At 40.7% G+C, this 12,338-nt stretch overlaps 1 pseudogene; it reads right to left on the reverse strand.

The window, feature by feature from the left end:
* Positions 1-10,416: 10,416 nt before the first annotated feature.
* Positions 10,417-12,045, reverse strand: LOC142840456 (E3 ubiquitin-protein ligase RLIM pseudogene; annotated as a pseudogene).
* Positions 12,046-12,338: the final 293 nt, after the last annotated feature.

The following is a 12,338-nucleotide window of genomic DNA, read 5'->3' on the forward strand; positions in this document are numbered from 1 at the left end:
GTGGTCAGCCACCAGGACACACAAGCAGGTCTTCCCTATAACAATTTTCTATTTATTTTTAGAAAGAAAACAAACTATTGTTTTTCATTTGGCATACCAATACCAGTTTCCTCTCCCTCATCTCCTCCCATTCCCTCTACCCATCTTCCCACCACACCTCCCATCCACTCCTCAGAGAGGTAAGGCACATTGCTTTGGGCAAGGTTCAAGGTTCTTCTTACTATATCTAGGCTGAGCAAGGTATATATCCAAAGAGAATAGGTTCCAAAAAAGTCAGTAAAGAAATAGGGATAAATCCTGTTGCCACTGCCAGTTGCTGCTCAGTCTGCTCTAGCCATACAACTGTTACCCACATTCAAAGGTTCTAGTTTGGTTCTATGCTTCTTTCTTCCCAGTCTGGCTGGTTCTGGATTCCCATTTATGGTTTAACCTATTTGTTAATATTCTCACTTCTTCCAATCTTCAATTGGACTTTGAGTGCTCAATCCTGTATTCTAATGCAGGACTCTGCCTCTGTTTCTGTAAGTTGCTGGATGAAGGTTCTATAGTGATATTTCAGATATTTATCAGTCTTTCTACAGGGCAAGGCCAGTTATGGCACTCTCTACTCTATTGCTTAGGGTCTTATCTGAAGTCATCCTTTTGGGTTTCTGGGAATTTTTCAATTCTGTATCGCTGCATTTGAGGATAGGTATTTTTTAAATCTGATTTTGTCATGGAATATCTTGTTTTCTCCATCAATGATGATTAAAATCTTTGCTGGGTATAGTAGGCTGGGTTTGCATCCATTGTCTGCTAGTTTCTGTAGCACATCTGCCCGGGACATCCAGGCTTTTCTGGATTCCATTGATAACTAGGGTGTAATTCTCATAGGTCAATCTTTATATGTTACTTGAACTTTTTTCTTTACAGCTCTTAATATTCTTTCTTTATTCTGTATGTTTTGGATTTTGATTATTATATGGTGAGGGATTTTTTTTTTGATCCAGTCTGTTTGGTATGCTGTAAGCTTCTTGTGCTTTCATAGGGATATCCTTCTTAAGATTGGCAAAGTTTTTTTTCTATGATTTTGTTGAATATATTTTCTTTGCCTTTGACCTGGAATTCTTCTTCTATCCCTATTATTCTTAGATTTGGTCTTTTCATGGCATCCCAGACTTCCTGGATGTTTTGGGTAAGAATTTTTTTAATTCAATGTTTCTTTGATGAATGAGTCCATTTCCTCTATAGTATCTTCAAAAACTCCTGAGATTCTCTCTCCCATCTCTTGTAGTCTGTTGGTTATGCTAGTCTCTTAAGTTCCTGTTTATTTACCCAGATTTTCCAGATCCAGAATTCCCTTGCTTTGTTTTTTTTCTTTATTACCTCTATTTTAGATATGAAATCTTGACCTGCTTTTTTGACCTGTTTGATTGTTTGTTCTTCCTTTTTTTTGAGTTCTAAGAGTTTTAATAATTTCTTGATTTTTTTTTTGTTTTTTTCCCTTTATTTATTTAAGGGAGTTTTTCATTTCCCCCTGAAAGGTCTTCATAATCTTCATAAAGTTACATTTAAAATCATTTTCTTCTGCTTCTATTGGGTTAGGATGAGCAAGTATTCCTGTTGTCTGGAGTTGCCATGTTACATTTTAGGTTGTTGACTGAAATCTTGCATTTGTGCCTACCCATCTCTTTATTCAATTGATGCTGGCAGTGTTTTTCTGCCTTGGTCCAATCCTTGCAGTTTTTGTATGAGCCTTGGGATCTGTCTTTGTCTGATAGATACTGTCAATGACTGTGCCTCAGAGATTTTCAAGCAGCCTGCCTGCAGAAAACTCACCCGCTGGATAGAAGCTGAGAAGGTAGAGTAGGGCCCCAAAGTTTTGCCCCAGTATACAGGGCCTAGAGAGTTAGTTATCTTGCCAAGTGGCTGGGCACTCACCTCTTGGTCTTCTCTGTGTAATATCAGGCTGTGTTTCAGAGTTCCACTGAGGTTGCAGGGAGTGATAGGTGATTTCATGGTTGGGATGTGATTTGTAGCTTGCAGGATCCAATGTTTGGGATAGTGGTAATGGAATAGCCTACTTGCAGGAAACTCTCCTGCTTGCTGCCTAGAGAAGCCAAGGCAGGTGGGGCAGGTGCCCAGGATTTGGACACAGTATGGAAGGCCTAGAGAGTGGGGTGTCCCACTGAGTGGCTGGTCACTCACTTCTTGATCCTCTCTGTGTAGTAACAGGCTGTGTTTCAGGCTATTTTATTTCTTTTTTGACTCCCTTATTTGGCCACTTCCACTTTCCTGAGGTTGATTATCAAGGATCAACTATCAAATTTCCATATTTGGCTGCAGTGACCAACATGTTGAATCATGACTAAAATGGAATTCCCCATTTTCTCCTTAAAGTCACTCCTGCTGCCTTACTGCTATTGTTTCTGTCTCATTGACATATAGCAGACTGTCTCTCTATCTTGCTCAATATAGGGTCTTTTGGGAGGAAATTGGTATTTGGGAGTGGTATTAGCTTAATTGGGGGTCTAGAAGTAAATATCCCATTGTGCATGTGTCCTTTCATTTTGGATCCATGACTTGAATTAACCTTTCAGCCTTTTCCTCACCTTCAGTTGCCTCTGCATACAGTATATTCATTCAACAGCAGCTGATTGGTAAGTACCCTACCCCTCACTTTCTCCAAAGTCCTGCAGGTAATCCGATGATGACCATTGACTGTCTAGCATCTATGCTCTGGTACATGGTATTGGGAAGATACCAACCACCCACAACCTTCATTGTTTTTTTCAGATTTATTTGGAAGGCTGGTAGGCAAATTCTGATCACTTAAGTTTGTTCGGTGGTTTTCCCTTCTTTTTTTTCTTTTCTTTTTTGTTCTGTCAATATCCAGTATCCATTATTCATTGTCCAAAAATGCTGTCAAAAGGCTCACATATATCTCCTCAGACTATTTTGTCTACCTGTTGGTGAGAGATCTTGGGTGAAGACCCTTCCCTTCAAAGACCATATTAGCAAACACTAAATACTCTAGGGGATGCCCTTGGCTCTTGTCCTTGGGTTATCATCCACCATTACTGATGGAATCCACTTTATTCATCCCAAATGATTTACCTTTGGGGTGTGTTCTCACAAATCTCAAACGGCTACAAATCACTCTACATCTTAAATATCTTAAACTCTTTCATTTCAATATTCAAGATTGTCTGAAATATTTCCTAGAAAACCAGTCTAAATGACTGCCTAAGGGCTTTCTTGATCCAAATATTCAAGATTTTACAAAGTCTGTGAGCACTAAGGAAAATAGAAAGCTTACTCTGCTCTTTACTCCAAGTGTTCTGTTTACCTCCTTTTTGCCTTCCCACATTATCCTTATTCTTTTTATTTATTTATTTATTTATTTATTTATTTATTGGTTTTTCTTTTTTCTTTTTTTTAAATTTATTTATTTATTAAGGATTTCTGCCTCCTCCCCTCAACCGCCTCCCATTTCCCTCCCCCTCCCCCGATCAAGTCCCCCTCCCTCATCTGCTCGAAGAGCAATCAGTGTTCTCTGACCTGTGGGAAGCCCAAGGACCGCCCATCTCTATCCAGGTCTAGTAAGGTGAGCATCCAAACTGCCTAGGCTCCCCCAAAGGGAGTAAGTGCAGTAGGATCAAAAACCCAATGCGATTGTTCTTGAGTTCTCAGTATTCCTCATTGTCCGCTATGTTCGGCTAGTCCGGATTTATCCCATGCCTTTTCAGACCCGGGTCCTTATTCTTAAGGCTTCTAACTCACCTACCAATCCTTCTGCACCTAAAATTGAAAGCCGATCCTTTGATCCTTCTGATGAAACTTTTCATGTCCCTGTCCTCTTCCCTCTAGTCAATTGTCTTCCCCAAACTGCCCCACATCTATGAGGCTCCCTTCTTCTCTATCTCCCTTGATTTCACCAGAGCCAGAAGAGTCAGCTTCCACAATCTCAAACAAACTTCCTCCTTTCCCACCTCATCCATTCAATCCAGGTCATCCTCAGAATCAAATTGCCCAGTGAGCCACTTTCCTTTTAGCTTTTGTAATGCTGGATTCTGTGGAAAATTGCCTACAGCCTTCTCCCCACGCCTACTCCTTAAAGAGGTTGATAGAGTTCCTTCTGGTGTTTATGTCCCATTTTTCTTTAGTGTCTCTTTCTCTTTCCCATGTGGAAAAATGTCTGGATTCCTTTATCTTAGCCCCTACCACCTTGATGAAACTATTTCAATACCTAACGTAGTCCACAATCCTACCATTCATGACCTCTATACAATTATTTCTAATAACTGTATCCCTAAGAATACAGATGTGTCTAGGAAAAGACTTGTAATAATGCACATAAAATACATCAAACAGATTGCTCCCACCAACTATATTTATGGCAGTCCTCAAAATTGATCCTCATTGGAATTACAAAGGCAAAAATGATTGTCTCCTCTTTGTCCTAAGGGGAACAGACCTCAAAACATTAACTTTCAAAAGTTCCAAGAGGTAATTCAAGACAACTCCGAAAATTCACCTCAATTCATCCTTTGCCTTACACAGATCTTGCTCCACCATACAAACCTAGAACTGGAAATCCCATATGGCCAACAGCTCCTTATGACCTAAAATTCTGCCCAATCTTTTACACATATAAGGGCCAAAATCAAAGGTCTAGATTGAGGCCAACTTACACACCAAATCAAGGTTCTGGCAGTGGCATTTAACATCTTCCATAACCATGATGAGTGCAAGCAAAAAACATAAGTACTACTCTTCGATAAGCCCCTCCAACAATCTCCCAGTACTGGGATATCCTAAAAGAGGAAAACTTCTGGTCAGAAGGAATAGGCATGTTCTTGCTTCGAGTTAGGAAACAAATTTACTGATCTTGTGTTTTTTCAAATCCTCAAAGACCTCTTTGACTTTGTCCTATGTTTCACTAAGAAGGTCATTGTGAATCACAGTGTCCCCAGGGCACAACATTCCTGGAGTAATCCGACCTTTCTATACCCCCTTTTTTAGTATTATTTATTTATTTGTTTGTTTGTTTATTTGTTTATTTCTTTATTAAAGATTTCTGTCTCTTCCCCACCACCGCCTCCCATTTTCCTCCCCCTCCCCCAATCAAGTCCCTCTCCCTCGTCAGGGTTCCCTGCCCTGTGGAAAGTCCAAGGACCACCCACCTCCATCCAGGTGTAAGGTGAGCATCCAAACTGCCTAGGCTCCCACAAAGCCAGTAGGTGCAGTAGGATCAAAAACCCATTGCCATTGTTCTTGAGTTCTCAGTAGTCCTCATTGTCTGCTATGTTCAGCGAGTCCGAGTGGATAATGAGTTCTACACCCTTTTTTAAACCTACCGTGCCTAGCAGCTGAGGATTGATGTGGCCTGGGCTGTACTATGGACCTCACTAAACTGACACCAATCACTCTCTGGGAGCTTTGAGTCTCAAATCTTGTGTTAGGTCACCTTATTATGTTCCTTCTGGATATCAATATCACTCTTTTAGTCTTGATGAAATTCTGGAGTCCTGCTCATCCCTGTACCCCCTGAATAGTCAGGGGGAAGGGCTGGTTTTCCATACCCATTCAGATCTTATTCTATAACTAGTTCCTTCAAAGGCTTTTCCTTTTCTCTCTCATCTTTTCCTTATACCCTCACATGCTTTTTCATTACTAGGGAGAGAGATTCTCTTCAAACTTGGCATCAATTTTGTCTTTTACCCTGGCAACAGCGCCTAAGACACCTCGAAAACTCTTCACCACTTTCTTCTGCCTCCATTTGTACTCTCTCTCCAAGGAATCACAAAATCTCTCCTGTCCTCTGCCTTCTTATTTTGCCAGTCCCAGTTAATAAATTACCACTCTCCTTTTCTTGCTATAAATCATTTTCCACTTTATTACTTTCAGTGACCCTCTGCCTGTATCTCCAAATGCCAATACCCCCTAACTGTAGCCATGCTCTGAAGCCTCAAACCTTTGATTTAATCTCTTTTATCCAAGCTGTTTCATCATTTCACCTCTTCACCATAAATTACCCCCATATTGGTAGTGAAAAACCAGAACTTTCTCATGGTTCTGGAATTTTCTTCCATTAATGCTGCCATTGCTCCACTGAATCCTGTGATCTCTATTCTTTATACTATCCTTATTATCTCTGGCTACACTACTCACTCCTTGGTCCTAGAATTTAAAGATGATTTTTTTCTTAATTCCATTAGATATCAATTCTCAAGATCTACCTGCCTTCATATAAGCAGACTCTGATACTCTATAATCCCAACAATTGTCTTTCTCTAGTGATTTGTAGATAGCCCCCACCTCTTAAAGTAGGCACTTGCCAAGCAGCTGGACTGCCTTCCCCCTTTTCCTCCTGTCAGCTTCAGTAGGAACATGTTCTCCTTTACAGTCCTTCATTTGATGACAGTCAATTTGACACTGCCTCTCTCATCAATTTCCTAGCTCTAGAGAATACAAAACTCACTTTCCAAAGCTTCTCTCTCCCCTACCCCAACACATGCCTATGAATCTCTTTTACAACAACCAATAAACACCTCACTCAGAACCACCATGCTTACCTCTGTTCCATATCTCTACCTTCAACAACATTTCAGTTGCTTTTATTTCTTTTATTAAGGTTGGCCCAATTTCCTCCATTCATGTCACTGGACTTTCACTTGCATGTCCTCAAACACTTCTAAATCTCCTCATGAGTCACTTTTTCCCATAAAAAAACAATTCCTTAGACTTAAAAAAATGTTCTCCTCTCTGCCCTGGAACTCTGTTCCCCAAATCTATACAGACCTTTACATCTCTACACTCCTGAAAACAAGGTTATAAACTTGGGGTCTTGGAATACCTTTCTTTGTCCTTGTTGCTTACCTCTCCAAAACTCTGAACAATACAATTCATGGCTGGCTGCTTCAAACCTTCTCTGTGAATCTAAAACATTAACTAAGGGAACTCCCTTACAATATATCTTTCTCTCTCTCTCTCTCTCTCTCTCTTTCTCTCTCTCTCTCTCTCTCTCTCTCTCTCTCTCTCTCTCTCTCTCTCTCTCTCTCTCTCCTCCTTACTTACAAAGGACTCCAATCCAATCCCTTCTGCTATCTCAATTATATATCTCCAAACTTCTTTTATAAAAAAATAACTCATAATTCTTATTTATACCCCATTAACACATTTGAACTTATTCCCTTTGCCCCAACATTCTTCAGATGCTCTTCACTCCTCCAATGAGAACCTTGAAGTTCTCCCCACATCGTTCCATATATAAGGGATTCATCTATCTATTTCTGATTTTACTTTTTAAAGGAATGGCAGTTCCTTGCTCTGAGAAGCTCACCATGTTTATGGGATATGCAGTAGTCTCTCAGTTGATGTCATCAGGCAGCTTCCATATGTCCACAAAAGACAAATCAGCAGGCAGAATAGGTATCCCTAACCAGAGACATCCACATTGTCCGAAATATGTGTCAACAGTGTACACAGACTCTAAATATGCTTTTCCCATTCTCTTAACACACTTGGATATCTGGAAGGTAACAGTATTTATAAACACAAAAGACAATTATATCACTAACTGTTCATATAGTCATAAATTCCTGAAGGTTTCTCTCTTACCCTCTCAAATTGGCTTTCTTCATTTTAAAGCACATCAGACTGTCCACTCCACTGTAGTAAATGTAATACTTGTGCTGACATAGGAGCTCTCAAGCTGCCCTTTGATCCCTTATAACTCACCCTACTTCCCTCCAACGTACACAACTGCATGACCCAGATTAAAACATACATAGCCCTCCTTCAACACATCATTCACTAATATTATCACATATTTTGCCCTAATACCAAATCCATTCTATCCTTTCTCCCAACCCACCTGACTCTCATTACAGGAGATAGGACCTTTGTACATAATATATCCTAAACCTACAATGTATAGAGGGTGCTAAATAGACCTCCAATATATAATCCCCTGTTTCCAACTCACCATACCCAGTGACTGTTTCCTGGCTGTGATTGGCAAAATGACTTAGGTCAATTGCCCATTATAAAATGTTATTAATATCTTTTAGTCTGAATTGACAAATTCTCTTGCTGGATTGAGTTATTTACAGTAACTATTCTTCTACTCTATTACATAGTGTCTTTCTTTGAACTGCTTACTTCCCTACAGTCCAGAATTCACCTCTCAGATTACCTAGGGCCTGGGCTAAGCTTTGTAATTGCCCTGGTATTTTCCTATCCCATATCCATAATTTCAATGTTTTCTTGTAAGGTATAACACACATGAAGAGCCCTAAAAAATAAATTTGTTATTTATCGTGAACCTTCTTTTCAATTGCACTAAATTTATCTCTCTAGCTAAAACCCTTCAAAAATTCTCCATTTGAATTTATGTTTGGGAGACCCCTTCTTTTTCTGGGACTATATCCCTTACCCATCCCATCTCTAATTAACTCCTCCCTCCTGCAGGAAATCCAATGGTTCATATGAACACATACTAACAGCTTACTTCTCAGGTCATTCACAAATCCTGCATTTTTTTTCTGTGTAGACAGAAAAGATTCTCCTTGCAAACCTTAAGAAACCACTTCTGCCTATGCAAAACAAATGGCAAGTAACATATACTATGGTATTTATGACTGACTGAAGTTAGACTCTGGAAAATCTCAAATTGGGTACATCTGTCTCATTCAAAACCTTTTCAATCCCCCTCTCCTTCCTCATTCACTAACACTCTCTAAGACCCTCCTTTACTTTCTCATCCCTATGGTCCTTGTGCCCTTAATTATTTTTAAATTCCCATTGCCTCTATCTTTGAACAAGATGAATATTATATCTTCTCATGCTTCTCTTCAACCTTAATATGTCAGATTATGTCTAGAAATTCAGGCCATGGAAATCTTAGAAACCAAAAAAAAAGGATTCCACATGTGTTATCTGTAAAGCTTCCTGTCTCAAAACTGGGTGCAGTATTCCTGTAACAATTCTTATTTCGTCCTGCTCTATTTCATCGAAGCACAATGAATGACCCTTCACCTGCTTAATCTTCCCAAAATTATGAGGTCTTCCCAATTACAAAAGATGTCCCAATTACATTTCCAAAATCTATTGGCCAAGTACTGGCATCACACAGTGGGCAGATGACACCAGACAGTCATTGGAATTCTGACTTCTCCAAACCACTATTGTCAACACACTCCAAATGTATAACCAAGACCAATGGGAAGATAGAAGGGACCCTTGGTTTCAAGGTGCAATGTATAATACAAAGCATTTTAACCCATTTAAATCTTGGAAACTCATGACTACAATTAATAATCACTATCAATTGGTTCCCATAATTACATTGGTGATCCAGGTGCCTTTGGAGATCAAACACTCTGAGAAACTCCTACACACACAATTATAAGACTCAACCAAACTCAACTTGTCCCACTCATCTCCTCTCCAATTTACACTCTCATGGCAAGATACTCGCTTGGGTTGAAATCATCAGACAACCCCTTTTTTATTCTCAACTTCACTGATTCTTTAATATCTGCTTTTTTGTGACACTCTTCAATGTCTTCCACTTAATGTCTTATTAATCTTCCTGAGTAACTAGAAAGTTTGGTCTGAAAAGAGGAACAATGTTTTTCCATGATATATCCATGAGCCAGAAACAGCTTGGCCTCCTGGAATTTTTAATATAAATTCTGGTTTTTCTCAACACTGCTATACAGGCATTGCTGGAAACAGCTTATTTAGCTTCAGTCGCTGAAACCAATGATCTTACATTATATAATGGATCTAAGTATCAAGGTAAGTTTTCTGGTTTTTTTTTTGAGGTCACAGCTGTTTTTATTTGCTGAAACTGTGACTTTGAGATACTCTTTCCTCAGACCTTGCCAAGTGAAGCATGATACAGCAATGTACATTCCAAAACAGTTTTCTGAAAAGAACCATATACTAGGTAACTCAATGACAACACTGTTATTGATCATAAACATAGTGAACTGTACTGAAGAAGAAAAGCAGACACCCTGACACGTGTGCTTTCTGCCTGGTACAAATGTTGAGAGAGAATACTTTGGACACCTGACACCTATACGAACAACCCTATCTTTAATCTCTGCAACACTAGTAATATATAATAGTCATGGACTTGGTCAAATAAAAAAAGCAACTCCCACTAAAAATACTTGTATTCATCCTACAGAACCTAAGAGATAGGAGTGCTATTCAAAAGTGTCCACATGCACGTAGCGTCTGAAATATTCTTTTTATCCTGAAAGAGAAACTAGAAAAAAGACACGATTCCCTCAGAAAGCAATGACTCGATTCAGGTTGTGACTTTATATTAAAGCGCCATGCAAAACATGGAGATAAAGGAAGCAATTTCCATTTGCCGGTCACTATTTTAGCAACACAGCTTCGAGAGTTCTGTCCTCATTATATAACCCTTCGTCTGCTCCAGGAAGTTAAGACGACACTGCGACAAACAGGACAGGTGTTATTCTCCCAAAACCAGCGTTCGATGCAGTGGACATGGTACTCATGGGAGCAAGGTAGCTCACAAATTCTGTCGCCTTCTTTATATTGAGTCATGCAAACAGTGCATGTCTTCAATGCATCGTTTTCACCAAAACTTCTTGTTGCCAAGTTATTAATCTGGACATTGGTGGGTCTTCTCATTAGGTGGTTGTCATTAAAGGGGTAAAGTCGGGTTGCTTCAATACCCCCTTCAAACATGTGTGAGATACTTTCTGAATATTCATCAATGGAAATGGGGCCAGGGTTGTAGCTGGGGATGGAAGCAGAGTTGTTACCACTCCATGCAAGCTCACCAAAAGGTGTTGTTCTCGGCCTAAACCTGGGTTGAATTGGAACAGATGTAGTTTCCCTTGATCCAGTATTGAAGATTGAAAGAGTGGAAAAGCTGTGAGTACTCATAGAGGCTGTCCCAGCTGCACGTTCAGAATGTGTAGAAGTGCCTAGAAAACCTCCAGGTTCACTTTCATAAGTGACCGTGTTGTTTGGGATCTGAGACCTTGACCAAGTTCTGCTAGCTACGCTATCTCTCTCTCGGTCTTCTGCCCGCAGAACTCTTCTGACTTGGTCTCTGGTTGGAGGTCTTTGACCAGATCCTGCCGCTTCACCATTGGCATCTGTGTCTGAAGAGCTTGTCCCTTGAGCGGCAGAATTTCTTGACCCAGAAGCCACAAAACGACCTCTACCTAGCAACTCAGGGCTAGTTATCTGGTGAGGGGCTCTAGAACTTCCCTCGATCTCGTTTACCAAAGGCTGCTCAAAAGTCTGAGATGAGTTGCTATGAAGAGATCTTCGTGGAATTTCATTTGCTGGGTGCAGAGAAGAACTACTTCTTTCAGCTCTAGCTCTGGTTCTTCGCTGGTGATCTGGTTTCGGGCTTCTTGCCCTCCTCCGACCTCTGGTGGATGGCACATCTGTTAATGCTTCAGCAGAACTGTGTTCTGACCTAGGTGTTCTGGAGGATGATATCTCAGATGCTGAATTTTCCATTTGACCGTGGATGCTGCGATCCATGTTTTCTACACTAAGACGTGTAGAAGATGGTTCATTTTCATTCTCTGAAGTTTGTCTTCCATTATTACGGTTAACTTGGGTCTCTAAACTGAATCTGAAATCACCACTGTTTGGATTAGTGTGGCTCACTGCCCTCACGGACTGATTACCTCTCTGACCACTTCTTGTTGTATTGCCAGTCTGTCTGACAGAGCTAAGGCAATCTATTATGGAGTCACCATTGGACTTGTCATCTGAAGAGTCTCCATTTTCTTCTGACCTCCGCGGGGGCGGGGGCAACAGCAGCGGCAACAGCGGCCCCTCTTTAATTTGCTGAAGTCTTCTGAAGAGCTCTTCCTCAGTACTTTGACCTGGGGTGCCTAGCAAATTGTTGTCTCTCAGAAGTCGATAGTCTTCTCTGCTCAGATTATTGACAAATCGATAAAAAGCTTCTTCCCGATCCAAGCGATCCCCTTGCCTTCTGAGCTCTGCTGCAGATTGGTCATTTCCTTGATCGCTAGAATCTGAGTTTTCCATCTTGATGATCAAGTGGACGATTATCTGTCTGTTATGACATAGTACTGAAATCCAATCGACTGGACCTTCAGTTTTCTTCACTAGGCTTCGATGGTCCGGCCTGGAGGGGACTGGCTGGGCTCTGCCGTCTCCTCTGCCCGAGAGGCTGCCTGAGCTCTGCTGCGTGCCTGCCTCCTGCACTCTAGCCCGCCTCAGAATGCCTGTGAGAGACCCGCCTCTAGCCCAGCGCCTGCCCATTCTGAGACGTAGCTCCAGCAACCATTCTCTTCCCCATTGTTACCTAGCAGTGACAG

Source organism: Microtus pennsylvanicus, chromosome X, assembly GCF_037038515.1.
Source record: "Microtus pennsylvanicus isolate mMicPen1 chromosome X, mMicPen1.hap1, whole genome shotgun sequence".
NCBI classification, from domain to species: domain Eukaryota; kingdom Metazoa; phylum Chordata; class Mammalia; order Rodentia; family Cricetidae; genus Microtus; species Microtus pennsylvanicus.